A 27,495-nucleotide genomic window follows, 5' to 3' on the forward strand; every position below is an offset into this window, starting at 1 on the left:
AATACTTTTGCTTAAAGTATAAACTGTAATATTATCAAGTAAGCGATTCCATCTTAGTTGTGTATAAACAAGTCTTTTTCCTAGAATAGGAGAAATGCTTTTCCTTTGTGTGTCAAGATGTAAAGGTATGCTGATTTGTGTGTGTATATGTGTGTGAATTGTGTACTTTTTATTATTTTAAAACCAAAATTTATAGCATTAGAATAAACTACAACTTATAAAAATGACAAATTTCTTACTAGAACTAGCTACTGCCATAACCAAAATCAACTTTCAACATCAATGACAAACAACTAGGAGAAAGTGTGTGTTAGCCTTCGTGGTGCAAGCAAATTGACAAATGCACATAACTCTCATCAAGTTCACTTGGGAAAGTCTACCAGAAAACACTAGCAATCCATAGGTAACAATCCACTCTTGTGGATGTGTCTGCAGTTTTGAAGGTAACCCGCGTAACCCGCGTGGGTTGTTAATCCTGGCTGGCTTCCCCTCACAGTGACTTCACAACACCCTTGCCCCAAATCAAGCATTATATGCTCAGGGAATTCAGACTCATTTAATTATTAGCCTAAGTAAAACATAATTGTACAATAAATCTGCAGGGAAGGGGATAAAGCAAACAGCCATTTTCAAGGCAGAGAGAAGTGACATTTGGATCAACTCCTGCCTTGGTTCATCTCATAGGAGTCTCTCTTCATTGGTATTGTTCCTCAAGGTGCTTGGATGTTGGGGGGGGATGGGAGAATGTTTACTAGTTGAGCTCTTCCATATGATAAATGCTGGACTATTCTCCAGACCAGTCTACTCAAGAATATCATGTGCCGATGGAGAATACACCTTTTCAGAAATCCAGTATAAGGGGTTGAAGCAATAACTTGGTTGATAAAGCACTTGCCTTACAAACAGGAGAACCTGAATTTGGACCCCAGAACCCTTTTCAAAATGTTGGGAATGGAAATATACTTGTAATCCCAGAGCTAGGAAGGCAGAGACAGGAGGGTCTCTGCAACTTGCTGGTCAACCAGTCATGTCCTAGCTGGAGAACTTCAAGCCAATGAAAGTCCCTTCTCAAAGGAGGTGGGTGGAGTTCCTAAGGTTAATACTCAGTGTTGTCCTCTGGTCTCCACATACCATGTGGCCATCCCCACATATGAACAAGCACCCTCCATTCACCAGTACATACTTTCAAAGCCCAGTAGCGGTGTTTTAGATCACGCATTTGTTAAAGCAAAATAGATGCCACTCATAGTAGCAGCATAGTTTCTCCCACTCTGTTCCCATCCTCCAAACAAGGAATGAGTTCATCATCTCTTATCAGATTAAAAATAAATAGCAAGACAATGGAGACTAGCATATGCTAGTGGATCTAATTTCCTCCTGGGTCTACGGCCATATCACCCTGAACGTACCTTAATCTCATCAAATTTTCTGTGAAGATTATCGACAGCTGCTTTACCTCTGAATGCCATGGAGAGTCACTGCTGAGGCAGACAGACAGCACTGTCATCGAGATCTCTCTTAGCCTTGGCCATACTCACTGCCTTTCAGAGGAGCCAGCATTCCTGGCTCTTCAGCATCCTGGCTACATTGACACCATCCTGCCTTTGTGTCTCTCCAAAATCCCAGGAGACTGAGTTATACCCATGGCTTATTGTTTCGTTTGGGAATAAAGGATCCTGTATTACCGTCGGCCTGGAAGGCCTGGCTCTAGTAAAAAAAAAAAAAGGCAGGATCCCAGCAAGCCCACTTTCATTAACTTTGTGGAGTCTCTTAGCTTGAAATATCTCTTGCTATGCCAAAATCATAATACTCCCCTTCTCCATATCATAGGCATTTAGAACTCTCAATATAATATTATAACCCATGCATCTGCCTACATACACCTCTATATCTTGTAAAACATATATATGCTTGTACTTAGAAATCTCTGTGTGTGTGTGTGTGTGTGTGTGTGTGTGTGTGTGTGTGTGTGCGTGTGCATTCCCTTGTGTCATGGGCTAAGGGTTAGGGTTAGGTTTGCTCCTCCAAAATTCCCAGTTTGCAGCCCCTGTGCAATGACACTTAGATGACAACAAAAGAATCCCAGGTGAGAGTAGCTACCTTTTAGGAGAAGAACTAGGTCTCTGTCTGCTGGTGAACACATAAGAAGGTGGGTACCTGAAACCAACACAGAGCCCTAGGCAGACATGAGGACTTTTCTTGGGTTTGGTCTCCAGAACTGTGAGAGTGAAGTAGTCTTGACATATAGTACTCTGTGGAGCTTACTGAGCAGACCAGCTTAACAGGGAATGTCTGGATCTAGTGTCAATCATAGCAGCCTGGACAATCAGTCACATAACACCATTGGGTTTTGACTTTTTGAAACCTCCTTTGGAGTCTCTACCCCATGTCAGGAAGAGGAATGAACAGAGAGGAAAGGGAAAAAAAAGATGTGCCAGTAAGTTAAAGACCTGAGTCAAACTTGAAATTTGCCCAAGCAATGACAAGCAGACATAGAAAAGAAAATTACAGCCAATCTTCTTAATTGATACTCAACTCAGCCAGGTGATCTGCGAGTGTAGTCCCAGAAGGACACAGAGGACGATAAGTAATTGCACAAAAGCACTTAATAAAGAAAGTGCAGGTTGGCCCTGGACACCCTGGCTTCCCCACTCTAAAGAAAATGAATCTTGGCCCCAAGCTCCTTAGAATCCCTAACCCAGTTTTGTCTAACACAACATGCTTCTGGGCCAGTGGGAGCTTGCAGATGTTCCTGAGAGTAAGCATAACACCCTTGTCCTGTCTATCACCACTTCTCTCCTGTCAGAGTTAGTAACACCTGCCCCTGTTCAAGTCTCGCCCTTCCTGGTCAGCTGGTTAACATGGAAATGTCAGAGTACATAGGTTCCTGACTGACACAGGCCTCATGGCTGTTTCAGGCCCTGTCTGGTCTGTGAGGCAGCTCTTGTGGTCTGGTCAGGTGGAAAGGCTTCTGGGGCCTCACAGGTTCCTCTCTGCAAGAGTGTATGAGAAAGCATATGTGCTGGGGTCTCTTCCCTTACAAACTGACATCTTGCACATAAATGCACGTCCGTGGATCCCTGCCCTCCACTCATTATGCCTCACGTGAAGTGTTCTGACCTACAGCCAGCCAGTCATAGGCAACTTTCTTCAATTTGCTTCAACAGTCTACACCAGGTCACAAATGAACACGCTGCCAAGAATGCAGGGTTTTAAATTAGCATTTTAAGGAAGCCCTGAGTAAAACTTTCAGACAACCAGACAGTGCACACTGAGCCTGGTTCCATGGATCTCTCCATCTGCTCATCACAGTCATCAAAGGCAATTACTGCATGTGTGAGGGGAAGTCCGTGAGCATGAGCAGTGGTGCCCATGGGACAAGTCAAAGAGCTCCACCTCGTTCCAATCCCAGGAAGCTGTTCTCTTATTCAAATGCTACTCAGCTTCAAATCTTATATTAAATTATTTTATTTGTTGCATGAGAAAGATAGACAGGCAGACAAAAAGGCAGAAAGAGGAAGAGAGACCAAGAGAGGGAGGCAGAAAGAGAGACAGAGAGAAATAGAGAGACCAACAAACAAAGAAACAGAGAGGAAGAGGCAAAAAGAGAAGGAGACAGACAGAAAAAGAGAAAGGAAGAGAGACAGAGAGAGAGAAAGAGAGAGACAGAGGAAGAGAAAGAGAGAGAGAGAGAGGCAGAGAGGAAGACAGATAATGAGAAAGAAAACGAGAGAGGGAGACAGATGAAACGAGAGGAAGAAAGGCAGAGAGATGGGAGAGAGACAGAATGTATGCACACATGCCTTTTTCTTTTCCCTCTTCCATCTTTTCATGAACCACAAGGATTGAATTTAGGTTGCCAGTAGATAAGTACTGCTATCCTGCTGACTCCTAAATTTTTCCAGTCTCGGCTTGCTCCCAAGCTGTGTCTATTTGAACTTCTCCTGGAGAGTTCCAGGAAGTTACATGATATAATCACCCAGACCCACACCACCGGGGCCTTGGGTTCTGTCTTTGCCTTCTGGGGCTTATATAGTAAAAACTAAATCTGGGATTTGGGACTGGAAATTTACTCCCTCCCAGGTCTGGAAGGCCAATACCCAGATACCAGGTGATCAAAACCTTGGTGATTGCCATGCCTGGCCTGCAGATGGCACCTCCCTTGCATCCTCACCTTCAGGGAGAGCCCTTTTGGGTCAGACTCCATCTACAGGCTCATTTCAAGTACAATCACAGTGGAGTGTGACAACTTCTATACAGGAGGTTTTGGGGGACACAATTCAGGCTGCAGCCTCGGTGCTTTTACGCATTGGTGTGTGTGGCTAGCTCTGCCAAAGGCGGTGTCAAATTTCAGAGAAATTCTAAGGTCTCAAAAAGCTTCCGTGACACACGGGGACACAGCCGTGTGCAGCGACTTCTGCAAAGTCACGGGTGTGAATTACTTTCCTCTTTGCTGTGACAAAAGGACTTCTAGCCCCATCACAAAAGACAGGAAGTAGAACAAAGCTGTAACAGAGCAGGGCTTGGCAAGACAAAACCCTCAAGGACATACCTCCAAGTGATCCACTTCCTACAGTCGGGCTCTGCCTCCTAGCTTCCACCACTTCTCAAACACCTGCACAGAGAATCATCTTACTAATCTCCTAGGTGTCTCTCAATCCAGCCAAGGTGGCAGCCATGAGTAACCTGGCTTGGCCAGTTTCTGGCTTCACACATGCCCATGTACCCCAGCAAAGCTATAGGCGTTCAGAGCACCTGCTACACGAACTGTCATTACAAGGTGTTCCTCTGCTATGACCCTGCTACCTAACTGCTCTGACATGGCCTCACCTCCCCTACTTCAGAGAGCCTGGAGTCATTAACAGCGACATGTCCACATGCTCTGCTGACTGGCCCACCCTGACATGTGGCTGCCTTCTGGGAACACTGTCTATATTCGGGTTTCTCCTTCTTGCTACCTCTGGGTTTGGATGCATGTACCAAAAGTATGAGACTCCACTCCCCTGCACTCCAAGCCAGCAGGCACCCTGACTCTTGGCCTCCTTGCTTTGGGTTTCTGTGCCCAAGGCTCTGAAACACATCTGTGTCTGGATGTTCTTGGACTTATGTTTCTCCTGTGCCTGTTCTTCTGTCAGTCACATGGTCAATATCATACTTCAAACCTGTCACTACTAGTTAACTGTCTGCTTGTCACGATCTCAAGTCTATATACACCATTTCCCTTCGGTTACATTTCTCCCTCCATCTTGGTCTCCAGATCTGAACTCCCTTTCTCTTCCTCCTAGTTCATCGTCTTCACCCCCTACAAACATATTTGGGATGAGGGAATCTCCTGTGAGAAAAATGCCTCAGTAAGATCAGCCTATAGACAGTCTATTGGGCATGTTCTTGATTAATGATTGATGTGGGGAGACCCAGCCTACTACGGTACCACCCCTATGAAGGTAACCCAGGATAGAAGAAGAAAGCAGGCTGACTAAGCTGTGGAGAGCAAGCAGGTAAGAAATGATTCTCCATGGTTCCTACTTCAGTTCTTGCTCTTCCTCCTTTCCCTGAACTTCTCTTAGTGAAGGGGTGTGACCTGAAAGTTAGTTATACACTGAAATAAACCCTTTCTTCCCCGAGTTGCTTTTGCTCATGCTGTTTTATCACAGCTATAGAAACCCTAAGACCCGGAAGGAAAGCTGGTCCACTCCTTGAGGCCAGCCCAGCTATTCCCGTCTCTCATTCAGGCCCTCCCCACAGTAGTTTCCACAGTCACCACTACAGGAAGTACCAGTTTCACCCCAGGTACAACCTATCAGGCTGGGCACTCTGTTGGTCTCTGATCCTACCCACTGAAATAGTAATCACACCCTTGGCCCCTATCTGATGACCATCCCTACCCCCAGCATCTCTGAAAACTCAACATTGAGCTGTTACTTGGTTGTTCAAATATCCTAGTTTGTAGCACCAGTATTTCCTGAATGCCGCGTTCGTGGGTGTCTCCAGCATCCCTGTCAACTCTATTGGGCTTGTCTTGCTTCACACGCCTTCTGCAGCTGTCCCTCCTCTGGCCTCCCACCTCTTAGCAACCTGAGTCCCTCTTCTCTATTTGATTCCTCGGCCACTGGGAGAGCAAACCAGCAAAGCCACCACCATCTGGAGTGCTCCCACCACATCTGTCCTGAGCTACTTCCACCCTTGTCCAAAATCTCACTGTCTCTGTGGCTGTGTCTCCCACCACTTCTTACTCCACTCTTACTCCTTCCCTTCCTGTAGCCAGCGGAGCCTCTTGGAGAGCCCATTCCACAGATCACTGCAGGCTCTAGGCCTTCCGGGGCTTGCCTCTCATTTAACAAGAAGGGAAGCCATTTTCCTCCCTCCTACTGCTAGCAGCCCACATCCACCCATTTGAGGACACTGGGGAACCCGCTCCAGCTGCTGCCCCTGCTGCATTGTTTTTTCATCCCGCCTGCAGCTCTCTCTCATTCTGCTCCTTTGTTTCTGGAATAGCGCGGATGCAGTCTCGCTTGACTTACTTTCCCCACTTGGAGTCACCCTCTCAAATCTCTACAAAGCTGTCTGGGACACCTGGCCATCCCCAACCTCAGAGGCGCACTTGTTTCTTATCTCCTGGATTCTATCGGGTAGGTGTTGTCCCTGGGAACCTCTCCCACCTGACCTCCACAGAGCACTCCCTCTGGCCCGCTTCATTCTGCACAGTCTTATCTCATATCGCACGTATTAATTGAAGAGTTCACTAGATGTGCCCTCTCAGAGATGCACCTGCCGTCGTGTGTCTCTTTCTATTCTTAGAGTTTGGGATGCACGCTTTATGGTTTTTTTTTTTGAGCAAGGGAATAAACAAGACTGATAATGTTCAGTCATTAAAAAAGGGCTCAATAGAAACAAAACAGGAATAAAAACAGGTGGTTACTATTGACAAATAAACTTCGTATATAGGAAGCAAGGCATGACATGGATGGGTACAGCTCTGCAGGGCCCTCGGTCCCTTATATTCCTGCAGAATCTAGAGCTAGAATTTTGCAGTGTTTTAAAATGTATGTTTGTGCTCCTCTCCTGGACAGCACAGTAGAGCTGATCCTGTTGGCAGAGGTGTGGGCGAGCTGGCCCTGAAGGTGTGAGAGGGGGATAGCCGGCCATACCTCCCTCATCCGCCATGTGGTTGTGAAGATGAGGGGAAAATGCCCTGCTCCCTTCGCCCCTGCCACTTGTGGTGGGTGAGGGAGCTGATGCTCCTCCTTACCAGCTGCAGCAATGGGGAAGTGAGTCTTGTACTCCACCTGGGCAGAACAGTAGAGCTGAGCCTATTGACTGGGGCAAGGGGCATGATCATGGGGGAGGTCTGGCCCCACCCCTCATCTGCCAGATGGTGATGTGGGGGGAAGAGAGGAGCTCTCCTTGCCACTCACTGCCTGTGGCAGGTGGGAAAGTTGGCCCTGAGATCATAAGAGTGGGAGAGCTGTCCCCGCCCCTCACTAACTACAGCAGTTGGGAGAGTGGTCACCATACCTCATCTGGGCAACATAGCAGAGCTGCATTGGAGGTGCAGGTGTGGGGAAGCCGACCCTGAGGGCATGAAATGAGGTGAACTGGCCCTGCCCCTTGCTCAGGCTGGAGGACTAAACAACCCTGCAACTAGCCACCCTAGAACTGGGGTTATGAGTTGGCCCACCCCAACATCCACCCTGTCTGTGATCTGCTGGAGCATGTGAAGGACAGACCCCAAAGCTACAGGATTTCCACAATACAGGGCAGCAACAGGATACACAAGAGGAGTTCCAGTGAGGGCCCAGTATCGAGAGTATATCAGAAACCAGAGGCCTCAAACCAGACCAATGAGTCTTTGCAAAGAACGCTTGCGCATAAAAAGATATGTATGAGAAGGATTACAATATTCCTCCTCCCTAGAAAGTGGTCCCCTAAGGGTCAGTCCTTGCCCACACACTGGCACAGTGTATGCTCCTAGAAGAGGCAGAAACACCAAGCATCAGCACTCAGAGCAACACAGGGATGCTCCAGATGTACCTGCCCTGGGAATCCACAGCACTGCAGAGCAAGCAGCACCAAGCAGGCACTAAGACTAGCCTGCTGAAAGCCTGAAGATCATTAGGGAGGGAATCTGGGTTATAAGCAGGAAAAACAAACCTGGAAAAGACTATGGTGTTACTACTCTGTGAGCACCAAGAGGTAAGAATTATATAACAAAACTTTCCATCTACCCATTCCTGTGGTTGATTCTTTCTGGTGGTTTAAATATTTTGCCCCTTAAAGGTTTTTTTGCGGTTTTTTCCCCCTTTGGATCTGGCACGGTGGCTCAGAGGATAAAGGCACTTATAGCCAAACCTGATCCTGGGACCCACATGATTGATTCCTGCTAACTGACCTCCAACCTCCACAGGCATGCCATGGTTTGCATGTATGCACACGCACGCACACACACACACACACCCACACACCCACACCCACCCACACACACACACACACACACACACACACACACACACACACGCAAATGTAACAACAGCAAAAAAAAAACTTAAATAGTATCAAGACATACTAGGAGACTTACCACGTGGTTATGGGATGAGAACTGGGACTCAAATATAGATCCTTCTCTGTGTAAATGAAAAGGAGAAAGACAAGCCTGAGGTAAGGCTAAGAAAGGGAAGGCAGGAGGGAGGGTGAGGAATTGAGAGGAGCCTATTGAATTTTAACTACTCACATGTCATTGGGATTTATTTGCAATACAAATCCATTTTTCTTCTAAAACCTTAGAACATGGAAAGGGGCCACCCTTAATTACCGTGTGACAGGTCCTGGTTTCTATTTTCAGACTTGGATGCATTTTTACCAGGATAGTTGGTCTTGTGGTGTTTTATTTTTTCTTTCTTTTTCTAAAGTAATTTCTTTGACTAGGGGGAATAGTCTGGGAAAGGAGGTCTCGTGTAATTAAAGCACTTTTTTTCTAAAGGAAACAGTCAATACTACCACCAGCAGCAGCACAGGTGTGTACAGACTGTATGCGCTCTAAGGATGCTACTGCGCTTGTCTATGTTAAGTGTAGATCCTGCGGAATCCACCTCTCCTGCAGGCTCTCACATTACTCCTGCACATGGCACAGAGAGATGGAACACACAAACGCATGGGAATGCCCCAGAAGAGGCTGATAAAGCTGGCTGTGGGTGGATCCCGGGTTCACTCCCTGAGACCTCCCCCCCTCCTAAGAAACACCTGGCAAGCACAGGCCCAGGAAGGGTGACAGGAGGAGACAGGTGTGCTACTCTGCTAGGATTGCAGTTTTGCCTAAGACAGTGGGAGGAGCGTTCTGTCCAGGACATGTGGCTCTGGGAACACATGGGTGTCACTGTGGGGACTTTGGAGGTCCTCCTTAAAGGATGACTGTTCGGGAAGTTCAAGGGCAGGTGGTCACACCCATGTGAGCGTGTGTGTTATTGCAGATAGGTGTAACTGAGCTGGAGCCGGGTCTATACAGTGCGTTAGTGGAGCCTGGGTAGAAAGAAGCTCTCCCAGACCCCTGGCTTTGGCACTGTGGTTGCTGATGCCCAGCACCCCAGTGAGGGGCCATGTAGATGTAGTTGAGGTGAGAGACATAAAGCCGGGGGCTTTCTTGAGGTCATAGTGGAGACCAAGCTACATTAACCAACACGATATTGATAGGGGTCAAACGTCAGATTCTATCTGGGTGGTCCTCCCTACTCTCCCGTATCTTCTCTTTGTTCCCATCTTCCCTTCAGACACTTTCCAATTCACGTGCTTTCCCAATGTCTGTTGGGACGCAGACATGCTCCTCGTGACCTCATGTCAACCCGTCCTTCTGCACTAGTCTCCACGTAACAGCAAATTCCCTTTCCGCCTCTTTCCCCTTGCTTCCACGCCAAGGGAAGAAGATCTCAGCCACCCCTCTCAGCCCCACTGGCAGCATCTTGTCCTTCAAAGCCAGGCTTCACAATGTCATCCCCGCCCACTGCCCTGCTTCCTCAACGGCTGTGTCTATGGCTGCGCTTCCAGTCCAGAGAGGCTTCCCACTGCACGGCACGCCACAGACTCTCGGCACACTCTGCTTATGGGGAACGCAGCCTAACAGGAACCAGAACAACTGTCCCTGCTCATCAGGGTCTGTCTATAAGTAAGGCACGGAGAATCCGGGGCACGTGACTTGCCTCCCCACACACCACCTCTGAAAGCACCTGCCTGGCACACCTGTCATGCATTTCCCACATAGCACCGCTGCGGCTGACTGAGGACCAGGTTGCAGCCACCCATACAAGGTTCCTTGCTCTTCCTATCAGAGTCGTTCAGCTGCCATGGCACAGATAAGACAGCATTTGAATTTTGCAGATATGGCAGCTACTAATTAATGAAGTCTTTTTTTTTATAGCGATAGAGAGATGATTTGACAAGAAGTGGATCTCCCACGGACAATCAAGTCAGGGCACAGACACCACTGTCTGTTAATGTCTACCTCTCCCGGGTCACGTTGTCATCACCGTGGTCCTCATGCCCCTAGGATTGCTGTATTACAGGCAAGTATAGCGTTCGCTGCTGACCCGAGAGCCAGAACTTGGAAGAGGCTGAATTTCACTCAGCACGGATTGAGAGTCGGTCTCACAACTCCCTGTGCAAGAGCATGGCTTTGAGTTCATATGCTGCCCTTTCCCCCCACTTTTTTCTTCCCTCCCCCCTGACTGCTTCTTTATCCCATTGCAAGACACAAAGCTTGTTTAACCAACACCCTTCTAGGAAGCCCTCCCTGGACCGTCCGTTGAGATCAGCGTGCTTCCCCAGAGTTCCAGGGCTTAGCTAGGCACGTGCTATCCCCTATCTGTGCTTGTCTTTATCTAATATGCTAAATTCTGATTCATTTGCCAGTATCCTTAATCTCCACCTGTCCGTTTGCCCTCCACACCTGATAACGATTGCAGCAAAGCGGTTCTCAAAGGTAAACCTTGTGAAAGCTGTTGCTTAGTTTTGGTGTTTGTCTATTTTCTGCGGCAGAAAGAATAGCTGCTTCACAGACTGTAAAAGTGACCTCACATCTTAAAGGGAGAAGAGCCAGAAACATGACAGTAAGAGATGCCACTCCTACAAGCACTGGCAGCGTCTCAAACCTTCACTTTGTTGGTCAGCGAACAGGCTGTCTGTCCATTTCTTGGGGGCTGTAATTGATAAATTCCTAACTTTGTCTCCATTCACAGAATATCTGAGAGAGTTTAAATAGTGTGCGAAAGACTAATAAATAATAATAATAATCACGATGATGATAAGGCATGGTCACATTACTTCTGCCCGTTTTGGATTAAAAAAAAAAGAAAGGTTAAGAATGAGTCTATAACACAATCATAAAAAAAGCAGAGTGATATACTCTTTCAAGGAGAAATTAAATTATAATAAAATTTAAAATAAATAAAATTAAAGCAGTGCTGTGACTGATCATTAGATCCAAGTATCTTGGTTTGTGGAGAAAATCCCTAATTTATCCTCAATAAGTTATTTTACAAATACTAAATAGAAAAATAATTTTTCAAAATACCCCTAAGAAGTCTATCCAACTTAACACATGGCAGTAAGTTCTTTACTAGTTTATTACTTCAGTTGGCTTTAAAATGTAAACTAGTCGGTCTTAAATGAGAGAGAGTGAACACACAAGTCCCCACCTGTATCAGAGACAAGATAGCAGCCATATATAGTTCATCTATGGCTTGTATGTAACATGGACCTGCAGGGTGTACACACAACATACTACACACATCAACTCCTACATGCTCCATACAACTTGCAGTCTCCAGATTCATTTGATCCACTGGGAAACTGAGTCTCAGAGAGGGCACTGACCCCAGATTCCAATATGGAAAGCTAGGGTCACCTTCATCAGCCCTGTGCCAACAGATGTTTCTGTTGCTGTCATGTGATTTCTCACTCACTGAAATATTATCATATGAAAAACTTTGAGCAAACACATGTATAGACAGGAAAACAATAAGCTCCACACAGACAAGTTGACTAGCTCCGGTAGTGTCAGCTGGCCAATACCACATGTATCTACAAGCATTTCTGGAACAACATCTACATGGAAGTAAATTCCAGAAATCATATCATTGTATACTACAATATTGAAAAAGAAACTACAAGTTTAAAAACAAGCATGCCAAGTGCTATGAACAGTCCCCCAAAATCTACATCATTATTCTGTAATATAGTGAAGATATCTTAAACAGTTGATGCTTTACGTTTAAGGATAAATGCAATGTACCAATTGTTATGAGATTTTTTTTTCTCTTTTGGGGGCCCACCACCCAGCTCCAAATGAATCACACATGGAGGCTTATTTCTAGTTAAGAATGTCCGGCCTTATCTTGGCGTGTTTCTAGTCTGCTTTTCTTTTTCTTTTTTTTTTTCTTTTGGTTTTTTACGAGACAGGGTTTCTCTGTATTGTTTTGGATGCTGTTGGTCCAGCCTGGCCTCGAACTCACAGAGATCCGCCTGCCTCTGCCTCCCGAGTGCTGGGATTAAAGGAGTGCGCCACCACCGCCCGGCGCTAGTCTGCTTTTCTTAATGTAAATTATCTCAACTACCTTTTCCCTCTGGGCTTTTATCTTTCTCTTATTCCTGTAATCTTACTTTCCTTTTTACTCTGTGGCTGGGTGGCTGGGTGGCTGGGTGACTGGGTGGCCGGGTGGCTGGGTGGCTGGGTGACTGGGTGTCTGGGTGGTTGGGTGTCTGGGTGTCTGGGTGATTGGGTGGCTGGGTTACTGGGTGGCTGGGTGTCTGGGTGGTCTGGGTGGTTGGGTGTCTGGGTGTCTGGGTGGCTGGGTGGCTGGGTGTCTGGGTGGTTGGGTGTCTGGGTGTCTGGGTGATTGGGTGGCTGGGTGGCTGGGTGGCTGGGTGGTTGGGTGGCTGGGTGTCTGGGTGGCTGGGTGGCTGGGTGGCTGGGTGTCTGGGTGTCTGGGTGGTTGGGTGTCTGGGTGTCTGGGTGGCTGGGTGGCTGGGTGGTTGGGTGTCTGGGTGTCTGGGTGATTGGGTGGCTGGGTGGCTGGGTGGTTGGGTGTCTGGGTGGTTGGGTGGCTGGGTGGCTGGGTGGCTGGGTGGCTGGGTGGCTGGGTGTCTGGGTGGCTGGGTGGCTGGGTGGCTGGGTGGCTGGGTGGTTGGGTAGTTGGGTTACTGTGTGGCTGGGTGGCTGGGTGGTTGGGTGGCTGGGTTACTGGGTGGCTGTCTGTCTGGCCCCTGATGCTCTCCTCTCTTTGTTCTCTTGCTGCTCCATCTTTCCTCATTTCTCCTTCCATTCATAATCTCTGCCTGACAGTCCCACCTAACCTTACTCCTGCCTCACTATTGGCCATTGAGGTCTTTATTAGACCATCAGGTGTTTAGACAGGCAAAGAATCACAGCTTCACAGAGTTAAACAAATGTAGCATAGACAAAAGACACATACCTGAAAATAATATTCTGCCACAACCAATCTAATATTTTATATATGTCCCCTATAAATGAAGACAAGGAGGTATAGGAAGCTAACAATGAGGTGTCTTTTAAGAACAGTGTCAAAGAAAGGTAAAACAGAAGGGACACCAGTCAGCTGCTTCAGGAAGCTGATAGAACTTCCTCTTTTCTCATCACGGACCTCTCTGCCTATAATGTCCATAGAACTATTTCTTACCTAGCTCTGAAGTACTCCTCAGGGCATCTGTGTCCCTCTCCCTTCCTGCAAGTCAGTGTTGCTTTGATGGGCATCAGGGGAACCACTGGGCCATGTTATCCCATCCTTACTTCAAGTCAGAGTGGCACAGGTGGCTCCATGAATATCTATCCTCAACTCCCTTAGCCATTTGCTGTAGGACTACTGCAAGCTCTGGTACAGACGCCTGAGCCCCTTGTTTTATGATCTGAATTCCATGGTGGCGTTTACTTGCCCTGTATTCCAAGGATGCTCTTGAATGTGACTGTTGCACGGGGTCCACAGGGAAGCACCTATTCATATGTACAGAGCACTGCCATGATTCAATCACTAAACATGGGTGACCAGGAAGAAGAGGAGGAGTGCTTACATGTGTATTCAAGAGGGACGGATCTACTATATGAAACAGAGAAGGAATAGACAGCCCAGACTTTTGTCTTGTTTTGTTTGAGAAAGGGTCATAGAACAAAACTTGATGGAGTCCCAGAATAGATACCATACACCATGGAAAATGAGGCTTTTAGAAATGCATGCATTAATACAGAAAGATGTGGAAAGTAAAGAAGAAACTGTATAGCATGACATAGCCTGATTTAAAATCCTACGTATAATCACAAGGAATTCTAAACCAGTATTCATGACAATTATAACTGAGCCAAGTTTAAGTCATTTTAGTAACTAATTTTTGATAGTGTGTATATGCTAGTCATGTAAAACAAACAATTTCTAAAAGACTTTGTCTCTCTAGCAATTTGGTGCCCATGTAAATGGCAGCATTCAAAGGACAACCGTGGATGGCAGAGGTCTCCAAAGTAGAGGAAAATGAAGACATGTCTTCCTCTCAACAAGTATGATTTTAGACAAATTGAAAGCTTATTGTGTAGCAAATAGAAAGCACCAAGCCTTAGAGATTGAAAGATTTCTTCCTTTCTTGCAGCGTTGGTGAGAATTCAATTTGTCTGACTGATAAGAATAGCGCTGTTCACTTTCCCCCACTCAGTCTTAGTGAAGAGAGAAGAACTCCAGAGGCCCCAGGTATACACCACAGTGTCACCTTGGGATGGGCAGGACCATAGGAGAACTTCACATGCCTCCTGCCTGACAGATCAGACAATCAGCTTGCTTCCATCTCAAGATGGATCGAGTCAGACACATGACTGCCAAAGATACAACCTTGTGGAAACAGGGTGTCATGTAACCAAACAGGGCTTTGGGTGTGTCTGGATGTAGTGAATCTGGTGTCTGGAGAGGACATTGATGGTGTTTCTTCCCAGGCAGGACAGACACTTGAGTTGAGGCACAATTGAAGGTATGAGAATGGAAATAACTGAGTTACAAGACCCAGTATGCATGTAAAGCACCAAGAGGAGAAAATCCAAATAGTGGGTAAAAAATAAAATAAAATAACTGTACTTCGTAGACAGCATTCTATCCTGGATTTAGCTTATTTCTGAAGCATTTGGGATGCTTTTATCATTGTAGATATATAAGAAAAAGTCAAATGTGTGAATTCAATAAGTGTGTTTAGTAGATTAAACATTGACACAAGCATCTAAGTATTTAACACAAAGACCAGTGTTGAAAGAAGTTGACTCAACCGGCCTCATCTGAAGGTGGCCCGTGCTATACCCTGTGTTTGGAAGGTAACACCTAGCACATTCCTAATGAAACCACAAGTTTCCATCAGAATGAACTTACCACACTCTGTGATACCCAGCTGTCAACGCGGGTAGGGCAAAGCCCAGCTGAGAACTGAACACCTGGTCCTCAGCTGCAGCCTGTCTGTGACCCCTGTCTGGGAGAGAAGAAGAGAACATGGTTACTGGGAGTCTTGTCTAAGAGTCACTGAGCATGGCTAGCATCCTGGCAAATTGGCCTATCTCAGCGAGCGAGTGGAGACTCTGCATACCACAGCTCACCCAAGGCACACTCTCAGTGCCAGGATCTCTGACTCCATTAGCTGAAGGTGTAGCGCTTTGAAAAATAAAGGCACATTCTCTGCTAAAATGAAAGAACCCAGGTCAGGCCTGAGCTCTCTGGCCTCCTTGTGAGGCCATCAATGAGGCTCAGGATCCCAGTGCTGGCAACAGGTCATGAGGTGATCGTTTCAAGACAGGCACTGCACCTGCTGCAGAGGGTGGATAACAGGCAACTGAAAAAAATAAAAGCAGAGCAACCTAGAAGGACGGAGGATGTTTCTACCCTGTCCTGTATTCTAGGCACACATGAAACATCTGACTATGTGGAGAGAGGACAATTCCTGTGGAACATTAATTCAACCTTTTCCAACCATTAGCTAGAGTCATTCCAAATTTAGCTACTCCATGGGAGGAAAACAGAAATGTGATATTTCCTGTATTTCCAACTTTGGGCCCATCCTTACATCCACCATCTTGCCACATATTCTGAGTACGTGTCTGCATATATGTGCTTGCTTGTGCGTGCGTGCGTGCGTGTGTGTGTGTGTGTGTGTGTGTGTGTGTGTGTGTGTGTGTGTGTGTATGCTTACATGTGTATGTATGTGTGTGAATGCAAGGACAGAGGTCAACCTCCAGGATCCACCTTCAGGTACTGGTCCAAGTAGGCTATTCTAGCTGATCAGAGTAGCCCCAAGCATTGTCTTATCTTCATCTACCCCAGGCTATGATTAATAGCATGCAGCAATATTCCTGGATCTTTTATATGGCTTCTGGGGAATCGAACTCAGGTCCTCATGCCTACAAGGCCAGCACTGTACCACCTGATTCACCTTCCCAATCAACTCCCTGCCTCCCTATATAAACCTAGTAGTTCTATCTCAAAGTCATGCTCGCTCCTTGTGTGCTGTTTTCAAGAACATCTATTTCATAAGTTACCAATCACTCCTTTCCCACATACAGTTGCTCATTTGCTCATCCCTTAACCGCTCCTTTTATGCTTGGATGACTCTGTGGGCTAAAGGCCTTTCCTGCCAAGTCTGAAGACCTGACCTTAGTTTTTATCCCCAGAACCCACTCATGTGGTGGGGAAAAAGGGAGCCAGCTTCCACGCATTATCCTCTGGCCTCATGCAAGTGTCATTGCATATGCGTCTCAAGGCATCCCAAGAAAAACAAACAAGAAATGCAATAAAATTAACTTGGGTAGCTTGAGGAATTTAAGACACTTTAGATGTTGAAAACACTGATGAAATTCCATTACTGAGTCCAGTGTGGTGGGCTTTGCGGTTGCCACTGAGTTCTCGGAGTATCCCAGTGTGTGTGTGTGTGTGTGTGTGTGTGTGTGTGTGTGTGTGTAAAAGTATGAGAGTGAATGAAGTATGTGAGAATGTGAAAAGAGTTTAGTGTGTTGATGATGATGAATGAATTAAGGAAACTCTAGTGAACAGGGGTCAGTCCCAGTCTTTGTTTTTTTAAGATTACTTATTATGTATGAAGTGTTCTGCCTGCATGTATGCCTGCAGTGCAGGTCAGAAGAGGGCGTCAGATTTCATTACAGATGGTTGTGAGCCACCCTGTGGTTGCTGAGAATTGAACTCAGGGTCTCTGGAAGAGCAGCCAGTGCTCTTAACTTATGAGCCATCTCTCCAGGCCCAGGCCCATTCTTTCTTTAAAAAACAGGCATAAAATTACAGATATTTAGCTAAGATGGAGAATGGCACTCTTTAAAAGCACAAGGCAACACTGATGTGTGTAACACAAATGGGAATGTGAGCTTTAGAAGTAACTCTGCAAAATAGCTTTGGTTTTCCCCAAGTATACACATATTCTGGCTGAACAGTACTTAGTTCAAACAGCCTTTAAATAGGTATGGTTGTGCTGATCTGTATGGATCCCATCCTTTCTAAACAGACCACATCTGCAAGCTCAGCCTGTCGGGCCCACCTTGTTTCCTGCAGACGGTGCCAGCGGAGCATGCCAGTAAACTATTCACCCTGCATCACAACCTTCAGCATTTCCTCATAAGCCCCAACCTCTTCTACTCTGACCAGCCATGGAATATTTCTACAAAACCAGAAGGTCCAGTCAGTGACCAGAGGTCAGAAATAGAGACTAGGAGCAAGTCTGGCCAAGGGTCATGCTCCCGAGTCCTCACAGCAAGGTAAGGGTACCAACATGCCAACACTGCAGATGACAGAAAATGAGACCCTGAGACCCCGAGGAACTAGCTGTCATCAATTAGCTTGTCAGTGTAAACAATGGGTTTCAATTCTAATGGTTTAACTTCTGTGTATGACTTTTTTTTTTAACCACCACCATCCCTAACCCCCTACACCAGTCAACAGAGAAATCTTGGAAAGAACCAAGCAAATGTGATTAGTTGTTTGGGTCACCTATATCTGTGATGATGCAGTGGACACAGAAGAGAAAGAATGTCCAGGACCTCATTCTTCACCTCAAGTTGATGATATGAAGCTATTGTATCATTTTCATAGTCTGGGTGATTGTTATAGTAAGCATAACTTCATCTTGTTTTTGTCACTGTCAGGATTTACTGCTGCGTGTAACATCACACAGGGAACCCTACAGCTACTTTATTTCCACTGCAATTTGCAGCTCTGAAGGCTTATTTTGCAAGGTTCATGTTGCCTGGGTGGTGATGGTTCATGTCTTTAATCCCAGCACTCAGGAGGCAGAGGCAGGCAGATCTCTGTGAGTTCAAGGCCAGCCTGATCTACAGAGTGAGTTCAAGAACAGTCTAGGCTGTTACAGAAAGAAACCCTGTCTTGAACAAACAACAACAACAAAAGGTTCATATTATATAGATTCAGATTCCCACAGGGCCACACATCGATGCCCGGCCTAAAGATGTGCCTGTTCATCAGTGATGCAACCAGCCCCCTCTAGCCAGGCCCAGCAGAGTGGAGTATATATCTCTCTTAAAGCCAATAGCTTCTCATTAAACCTGGACAATGTAAATATTTTTCTTTTAGAAAAATCACACTTTTATAGACTTTCCACTCTTTGACATAAGCTCCTGTCTTGTTTACTAGTTTTTTATTTTTATTTTTTTGGTATTGTTCTTTAACCTAAGGTTCTTGGTCCCAAAAGGAGACCAGAAAGGGACTGTGGCTCCTGACATGAGGCCTGGCAGGCAGCCATAGTGTATCCAACGCAGGCTGGCGCACCGGGTCCTGCCTCTGCATCAGAGTCTGGAAGCTCATTCTTCTCAAAGTTTTTTTTTCACATTTTTCTCTGCTATTACACCATCTTCCCCCACATTTCAAAAATGGTGGTTTGGTAGTGGCTCACACGATTTTTTTCCTTAAATGCCATATTTACTGATTTTGACTTCTTTCTGGCTAGTTTCATAGGAGTAAGCCAATTTCACACACATCTATGGAAAATTTGGGCTCTGAGAAGTAAATACAAAATATCTGCCAATATATGAACACAGAGTGGCTGCCAATGGCAACACCGTAAAGCCTTGCCAAGTGGTTCCACCTGCGGAGCCCAGCAGCCATCCTTCTGCACAACGGACGATTGACGCCACCCAGAGAATGACAGCAGCCAACTGGGATGACCCCAGATCCTCTCAGGATGAGGGGGGTGTGGGTATGATATTTTGTAGCATTTAATCTTGGGTGGCTGTGTGGCTTTCTTAGCACTGCCTAAGGGCATGAAAAGAAAAAGAAAACACTTTAGATGTGGATCCCACTATGAGTTTATAGAGTCAGGAACTCCTGCTCCAGTCCTCCTACCTTGCACCAGCCCCTAAATGAACTTCACTCCAACCTGCTCCAAGGCAAATGGTGAGGAGAGGTCATTTTTTACCTGGGGAAGACAGGCCTTAGATGGAGTTGGGATCCCTTAGGAGTCAGGATTCGTGTTCTGACACCCTTCAAGTGACCCCGACAAATTCACCATCACCACAAAGGCCAGGCACACAGTCACAAGTGACAGTGCATGACCTCAGTGTACAGGAATAAGTCAGGAATTTCTGACTAATCTGCAGGCTTGGGTATTTTTTTTTTTGGTGACCCACATCTCTACCTGAGTGCTTGAGACCACACCGAATGCTGGATGGCACACAGATGTGTGGAGGAACACATGGTCAGAGTGGACCCAAGATCTCCTTTCAGTGACAAAATGTTTCTTTAAGCATTGGAGTGGGCAGCGGTTCTGTCCTTCCCAAAGCAAGGGTGCTCTGTCTGAGGACAACAGCAAGAACCAGTTGTGCTGACTTGGGTTGTGTGACTTTAAGGAAGTAACTTTAAGGAAATACAATGAGATGTGAGGTAAAGAGATCCCTGAAGCAAACCATTCGAGTCAAGTTCCTAAACATTGTCCAAACCAACACCAAGCAGAGGGCCTCCCAGCTAAAACAAAGCCCCTTGTCTGCACATGCATGTGCTCAAGTGCGCGCGTGCACGCACACACACACACACACACACACACACGCATGCAATGGAGGGGGGCCGATAATCACCTGAGATGATGTACAACAGTCAAGTCAACTGGAGGACCCATAAAACTAACCCAGTAATCAATTTTAGGCATCTGATTTGACTATGCATGAAGCCTATGCATGAATATGTTTTAAGAGATTCCCCAGAGACTGGGGAGATAGTTCAGTTGGTCAAGTGTTTGCCACACAGGCATGAAGACATGAGTCCAGATCCTCAACAGAGACATAAAAACTTGAGTTTGGCAGTAAACACCTGTAATAAATATCAGCACCTGGGAGACAGAGACAGGAGGATTCCTGGTCAGCCAGTGAGAGATGATGTCTTAATATATCAAGTAGAGGGAGATTGAGAAGGATACCAGATGTCCATCTCTGTCTTCCATGTTCATAGTGCACAGTGCACAGTGCACACGCACACACACAAACACACATGCATGCATGCATAAACACACCACTTGGCTCATGAACATACATACTCACACAAGCTCCCCAGATTGTCTCATTGTACAGAATGGGCTGAGAGCTACTGTTTGCAGCTTTCACTGAGAGAGCTCTGCAACAAGCAAGGTATCCTCCACCACAGGAAAGGAAAACCCCAATGACAGTCACATTCTGTACTCCACGTCTGTGACCCTGTGGTATCACTGGAAACCTCTCAGCGACACTACAACGGACTTGCTTATGCGAAAACTCAAAGAAGCAAACTTCAGAGTATGCACAAGACCTCAAAACAACATAAGAAGCTCTGTAACCCAGGCTGGCTTTGAACTCACAGTAACCCTCCTGTCTCAGCCTCACAATTGTTGGATTGGCTGTTCTTGGGTTTCACTTACAAAGCTAGAGTACAGTTGGTTCTTTCTCCTGAGTACCACACCAGTGATTTTGCTGATTTGAGCTTAAATTCCTTTATGATATAAAATAGTGTGTCCTGGGCCCACAACAGTGAGATGCTAAGCCTGTGATTGTGCATTCAGTGGTGACACTGTCAATCTCCATGGCCATCATTCAAAAGGACTTGAGCCAGCGCCAGCTTGTTCTTGTAAAATGTCAGAGCAGGTAGTGCTGGCTGCTGAGAGGCAAGAGTTCAGCCCAGAAGAAGGTTTTGTACCAAAGAAGCTCCCCTGCAGACCCCAGAATAGAGGTAAACTTGCTAATGTGTTACATGGAAGGAAGCCCTTCTCTTTTGATGAGAGAGGTCTACGTGGCTGAATGGATGTGTGTGTGTTGCTGTGGGCAAATTTTGGCCACACTACCTATTTTGTGGTCATGGTGTTAACTCTTGCCTAGGAGGAGGCGGGCTTGCACCCCAGGTATTCAAAATCATTCTCACCCTCACTATAAGGAGTTGACTGCATTTTTCTGAAGCACCTCCCAAAATGAGTAAAACTGTGATTCTAAGACTGTATAGTTGATGTCAACACCCCAGCAAGCCCAAGTACTTTGTGTGGGTAATATATGTGGGGGCCTTAGAGGCCCTATCCTTGTTGACCTGGGCCATCCTGCCTTTCTGCTTTGCTCTCTGCTTCCCCCTGTTGGTGCAGAGTGGGAAGTAGCAGCTGAGTTGAAAATGAGCATGGAGACAGTGTGTCCAGACAAGTGAAAGCTCCCATGCTGACATTAGGCAGGAAAGAAGTAGAAATAGGTGCGGAGATGGTGCTGCAGCTGAAGGCACTACCTTATAAAGCTCTGTGCATAATTAAAGTCCCAGAAGAACATGCCTACATTAATATTAAAAGTATAGAGTATTCCTGCATTCCGATATCATAAAATCTGTTTTCAGCCTGATATGGTGGCTCACACCTGTCATCCGAGCACTTGAGGGACCAATGCGGATGGAAGAGAGGAAGACACCAGGGTACATTACTGTCACTGAATCTTGTTCTCGGTGAGAACATTGGCGAAGCCTGCTCTCGGGGGAAAAACTTAAGGTTGCCTGGGGTTAAAACCAAGGAACCAGGAGGCAGGCTCACAGCTGAGAAGTCACCCGAAAACAGTGGGTGCAGAGGACGGACACAAGCTCTGCTCAGTGCTACAGCTCCAGGGCTGTGGCTGAGATTAGATGCAGAGGGCCTTGCCCCATGCTTGCTGTGGCACCTTGTGGGGGGAGGAGGGGGACAAGGGGCCAAAATATTACCGCTGTGTGTTTTTAGGGGCGTCCCACAGAGAGATCTCAGAAAAGAAAGGGAGGTAAAGACTTGGGAGCAGTGCCCCTGGAGCCCAGCTGTCAGAGGAATGAGCTTTCCCTCCTGACATGCCCACGGATTCTGTGCGATGACACGCACTGTCACTCCAAGATGCAGAAGCGAGAGGGCCAAGGGAGCTGGATATGAGCCTTGCTACCTTCACGTGGCTCAGGCTTCTTAGACGAAGAATGGAGGTAAGGGCAGGCAGGAACAAAGCACACCAATACTGAGAAGGTGTGGTGTTTGTTTCTGTTTTGTTTTTATCAGCTGTGGCAGAACCAGCATCAGCCCTGAGGCTAACCCAACCCTCTTGGCACGGATGCCCCTGCACTCAGTCTGGTGGCAGGCAAGTAAGTAGAGCCCACAGGTGCTTGACTGGCCACAATGCCGCCTCCTGGCTCACCTTAGGTCAGACAGCTTGTGTTTTCATGCATAGACCCAGAGGGGAAAGTGTAGGACAAGGTTATTAGAAGGAACTCAGGCTCCTTAAGGCTTGGGTCCAAGAATTCCAGCACGCTGAGGTCACTCTATGCAGAGCTGTCAGCCTCAGGAGCCAAGGACTACCCACCACCCCTCTGCTGGGAATCAGATCTTCAAAGAGCACTGAGATAAACACGGGGGGGGGGGAGAAAGGGGAAGGGAGGAAACCAAGCTTCATCCAGCGCCTGCATTTCTAGTGTGAAATATAAAATCAGAGTCACGTCTCAGGCCAGGAGGGGTGAGGAGACTGGGAACTCTCCCAGAGAAAGAAGAGGTATACTGGGGGTCCACAGATGCTGAACACAACCAGCTGCTCTTTTGGTCACGTGACTCTGCTTGTGAAGTCCTTTATTATCCAAGCATGTCCAGGGATTACACGAGCTCCTATCATGTTCTCAGACTCACTCAGGCACCAGTAACAGCCTGGTTGTCCTTGTTGAAATTTTAGACAGGTTTCAATTTAGAAAGAATGGGGGAAGCCAGTTGGCAAGAATCAAGAGCCTATGAATTTTGACTTGAGCAAAATAAACCCTCATCCAGAATTCTAACTTGATATCCATCCTTCATCAGTTCAGCTGAGGGCAGGAAGCCTCCTCACAAACATTCAGCTAAAGACAGTGAACCAGGGATAGAGAAGAGGGAAGGGAAGGAGACAGCCTTCCAGATAGGATAATCTCCGTGTTACAAATGAGAACAGAACTGGTTTAAATAGGCTTTCATATTTTATCATCATATCTCTTCTTATCAGCAAGGGTGACAGCATCCAAGTCATGAACAGAGGTACAATGATGCTGCCTGGCCCTATGGCATCATTTACCTTGTAAACAACGCAGTTATAAAGTCCTTGTTCAAAAACCATAGCATGTGCATACATAACATTCTGCTGGGTATCATAGGACATATGATATCATCATATCACACAAATTATATCATATCATATCATATCCCAGTCCTGAAGAAGCCAAGTTTACAAATAGAGAAGCAATCTGTGAAGGAACTAGCTCAATAGGGTACAATGGGAACAATATCCTTCCCTGGGCATGACCTCCTGGGGCAGGGCCATGTGAAGCCATGCTACCTCTTCATTCATCAGAACATCTGAGGTCTCTGGAAGGAGAAGGTCTGGGTAGGGCTTGGCAGGAACAGGGTCCTCAAGGTTGGCTTCTGTGTCAGTTGAGAGAAGAAATATATGCTTTAGACTACTACAAGAACAATGGTGGCATACCATGAATCCCAAGGCGCTCTGGGGACTGCATTTTTGTTTGTTTGTCTTGTTTTGTTTCTGATTTTTGAGACAGGGTTTCTTTGTGTAGCCCAGGCTGTCCTGAAATTCACTCTGTAGACCCGGCTGATTTCTAACTCAGAGATGCACTCCCCTCTGCCTCCAGAGTGCTGAGATTAAAAGCATGCATCACCTCCACTGGGCTGGGAACTGCATCTTATAACTTGATAAGTTGAAACAACCTGTGAAACAACCAAGCTAGATGATGTCTTCCATCATCAGTTCTTGGGGCATCCTATTTAGCTGCAAAGCATCACAGGGCAGGGGTGGGTGGAGCCATCCCCTAAGGAAGAGAGAGGGACAGTGCAAAAAGATGTTGTCCCATTAGCCTCAAAGGGTGGAAACTCAAACACCCTGAGCCAAGAAATTCAGAAACTGAGCAAGGTATGCAAAAATCCAACAGGAGGCAGAAAACACAGAGAAGGTTTGCTCAGCTAAGTAACAGCCAGTGGGCACCCTAGGCATTCCGGGCCTGAAGTCTCCAATGTCCAGCCTTCTGCAACATACAGCACCTGATATCCTGGGAATGCCCACTCAAAACAAATGGGAGAAACACCTGGCCTGCTCATTGACCTCACTCTGAGGGTTTTGGATTCATTTTAAGAGAAGGAATGAAAGTCATGTTAATGGCTACTTCCATTTTTAGTCCCCCCCTCTCTTTTTTTTTCAAGAAATAAAAAAAGAAAATATTTGTGATCGGTATTAGGATGTTTGTCTGCAATGGGTTGTACATATTTTCCTTTTTTGAGAAGCACTGTATGGATAATGTCATGATGTCTGTCTGTCAAGAAATGGGATGCAGAGTGAGAATGAGGAAGCTTGCCTGAGGTAGTTACTGATTAGCTGTGGGGTACCTAACCCAAGGAGACACATTGCCCTGTTGCTGCTGCCTGTGGTGTGGTGCTGTGGGTATCCTGGGGAGTCCCTTTGGTGGAGCACAGCTTGTGGTTGCTTTGTTCTGTGGAAACTCCACACTCAGCAGCATTAGAGAGCTTTTGTTTCTTCAATGGTGGGTTAGGCAATGCCAGAATATCCTCATACCTTATCCACTATGGGCAGGAATATCAACAGCCTCATGGCATCTCAGGGGAAGTAAATATACCCATCAATTTGGTCAGAGGTGGTGCCAACATTGGGGAGCCTGGATACACCAATTCATGTGCTCTTCGGGAATCGTAATGCTTCTGGAGCAACTGTGGTATCCAGGTTTTCAGAGGGGGCAGGGGGTTGTCAGGAATAATGCTACAGTCATGTCACCTCAGCTTTTACTAAACAAAATATACCCTTACCCCAAGCACAGTGACCCAGGGCCCTTGCTTCTCTTCCCCGGAGCACATCATCAGTAGGTGGGATCCTAGACCCAACATGTAAAGTGCCTGGTCTCCTGCCTGCCACAGTTAGGAGCATCGTATAGTCATATCTTAATGCCCCTAGCAATGGTGTGCTAACACAAAACAGAGGGAAGGGATTGCTTGAGTTACATGTCCAAGAGGATGGGCAACATAAAGACAGGTGCACGGTAAGACACTTCCAGGTACCCTGTGGGAAGCTGAGCTGCACTCAGAACACTGACCCCACTGCCGTAATCAACCATGGTATTCTCATACACTTGGTGCCTTCTGGAGATAACCAAAGCATCTGAACTAATTCCCCCAGGCAGGTTTTCAAATCCCTAACCTTCAGCACAGGCATTCCCTCCACCACACCAGCAGCTGCATGCCACTCAGAATGCTCCAGTGCCTCAGCTCCAGAAGGTTCCAGGGATTGCTCAAGGAAGAACAAATGTGTTGTCTTGTATAGCAGGAACTATCGCCCCCTTCCTCCTTCCTGCTACCATATGAGTGGTTTCCCAGGGAGGGTGGGAGGCTAAGAGGAATGTGGCTATCTTTAAGAGCCTTCTAAGCAAAGAAAATGATCCCTGAGTTTGGGTAAGGCAAAATATCTCAGGACTCCCCCCCCCATCCCCGTCCCCGGTTCCCATCCCCAGAGTGGTGCTCCACATTTGTGTGTCTTTCCTTCTTCCTTCTGACCACCGCAATCGTGATGTCCACACCACTGGACAGGACAAGAGGAGATGAGAAGAAAGTGAGCTGTTATAGTTAATGCCGCAGGGAAGCGCAGACCAGCACAGGCCCACAGGCCATCCTTAGCCCGTAGCACGCTCCTAAGTATTAGTCCTAACCACCATGCCTGTGGTCTGAATGCAAGCAAGGTCACAACGAAACCAGAGACACTCTGCTTCCCAGACAGTGGTGCACATACACTTTTCAGTACCCTTCTGCGGAGTCAGTGTCATGAGAGGAACCGCGAGAGACTTTGAATCCACAGCTAAAGGTCTCCCTCCTCTAGAAATAGGGACGCAGGAGTACAAAGACAATGAAAACCTAGGCAATAAACAACTCTGAAAGGAACCATTCCATAAAGCCCAAGTAGCTGTACTCCTCTGCCACACATCTACAAGAATAAGCTTTGAGAACAGGGCCTGCCTCCATTTATAAGGACTGCCTTTCTCAGCAGCCATGGGGGAAAGTCTACCAAGAGATGAGGTTTCACAAGCTTTCATACGAAGTAAATTCTTAAGGAAATAAATCAGGTTCTGTATTTTAAACATAATTAACTTACACCCCGTCACAGCCTTAATTCCGGGATAGCAGAAGAAGGGGACCATGTCCAAGGAAGCAAAAATGGAGGGGGGGAGGAATTTTCCTACATCACCCTCAGAATTATGAAACTTAAAACGTGAACTTTCACAGGACGCAGAGCTTTCTCAGTAATGGACTTAGACGGTTAGGGGCGGCCATCATCCCAAGTCATCACCAGTAGTCCTGTGTTTATTGCAAAGGGTCATGGCCTGTTCCGGAACGGTTCATTCTTCCCCTTGGAGGCACCAAGAATCTTACTGAGGTAAAACAGCCACCAACTGTGGGAAGTCCTGGCGCTGCTCCTCACAGGTGTGCTCCTCACAGGCGTGCCACAGTCTCCCCGAAGCATGCCTCTGCTCAGTGATTCATAAAGGCTTCCTGTGGGTGGGTCCCTGTGGGAGCAAGCCTTGAACTCAGCTGGAGCTATGGAAAGGGAGGTCTCAATGGTGATTGACAAGTGAATGTGTCATAGGCAGGATCTCAGGCCTCTATGTGCATAGAGGGTGTAGTGCACTGGGTCTGTGTGTGGAGTGAGGTCCACTGTTTTCTCCTAATGCTTTTATCCCTCCCACCTCTCATGTCTCCCTCCCTTACTCAACTCCTCATCAATGGAGTTGGAAGCTCAAAATCTCACGTTGCTGGCCATCTAGTTTTCCTCAGTTTTATTTAGAACTGATCAACATATCCGTTAAAAGTGACTTTAAGAGGCTCCTGAACACAGAGGCTATAGGATATTGCCTCTGTAAGCAATTTTTTTTCAAGCATCAAACCCCACTCACAACCCAGTGTCATTACAATATTTGTTTGTCATAGACCTAAGTT

At 46.6% G+C, this 27,495-nt stretch overlaps 1 protein-coding gene across 26 annotated transcripts in view; it reads right to left on the bottom strand.

Annotated features, from left to right (window-relative positions):
* The window catches only part of Myt1l (myelin transcription factor 1 like), a 380,106-nt gene that overhangs the window by 325,719 nt on the left and 26,892 nt on the right, over positions 1-27,495 (bottom strand). For 25 of the 26 annotated variants that reach the window (XR_005870745.1, XM_040730678.1, XM_040730677.1 and 22 more), the window contains exon 2: positions 15,399-15,495. The gene's annotated coding sequence lies outside the window, so the exon portion shown is untranslated. The remainder of the gene's footprint in view (positions 1-15,398; positions 15,496-27,495) is intronic. The other variant, XM_040730675.1, reaches the window with a different exon arrangement.

Source organism: Mesocricetus auratus, unplaced genomic scaffold (assembly GCF_017639785.1).
Source record: "Mesocricetus auratus isolate SY011 unplaced genomic scaffold, BCM_Maur_2.0 Super-Scaffold_100024, whole genome shotgun sequence".
Classification (NCBI taxonomy): Eukaryota; Metazoa; Chordata; class Mammalia; order Rodentia; family Cricetidae; genus Mesocricetus; species Mesocricetus auratus.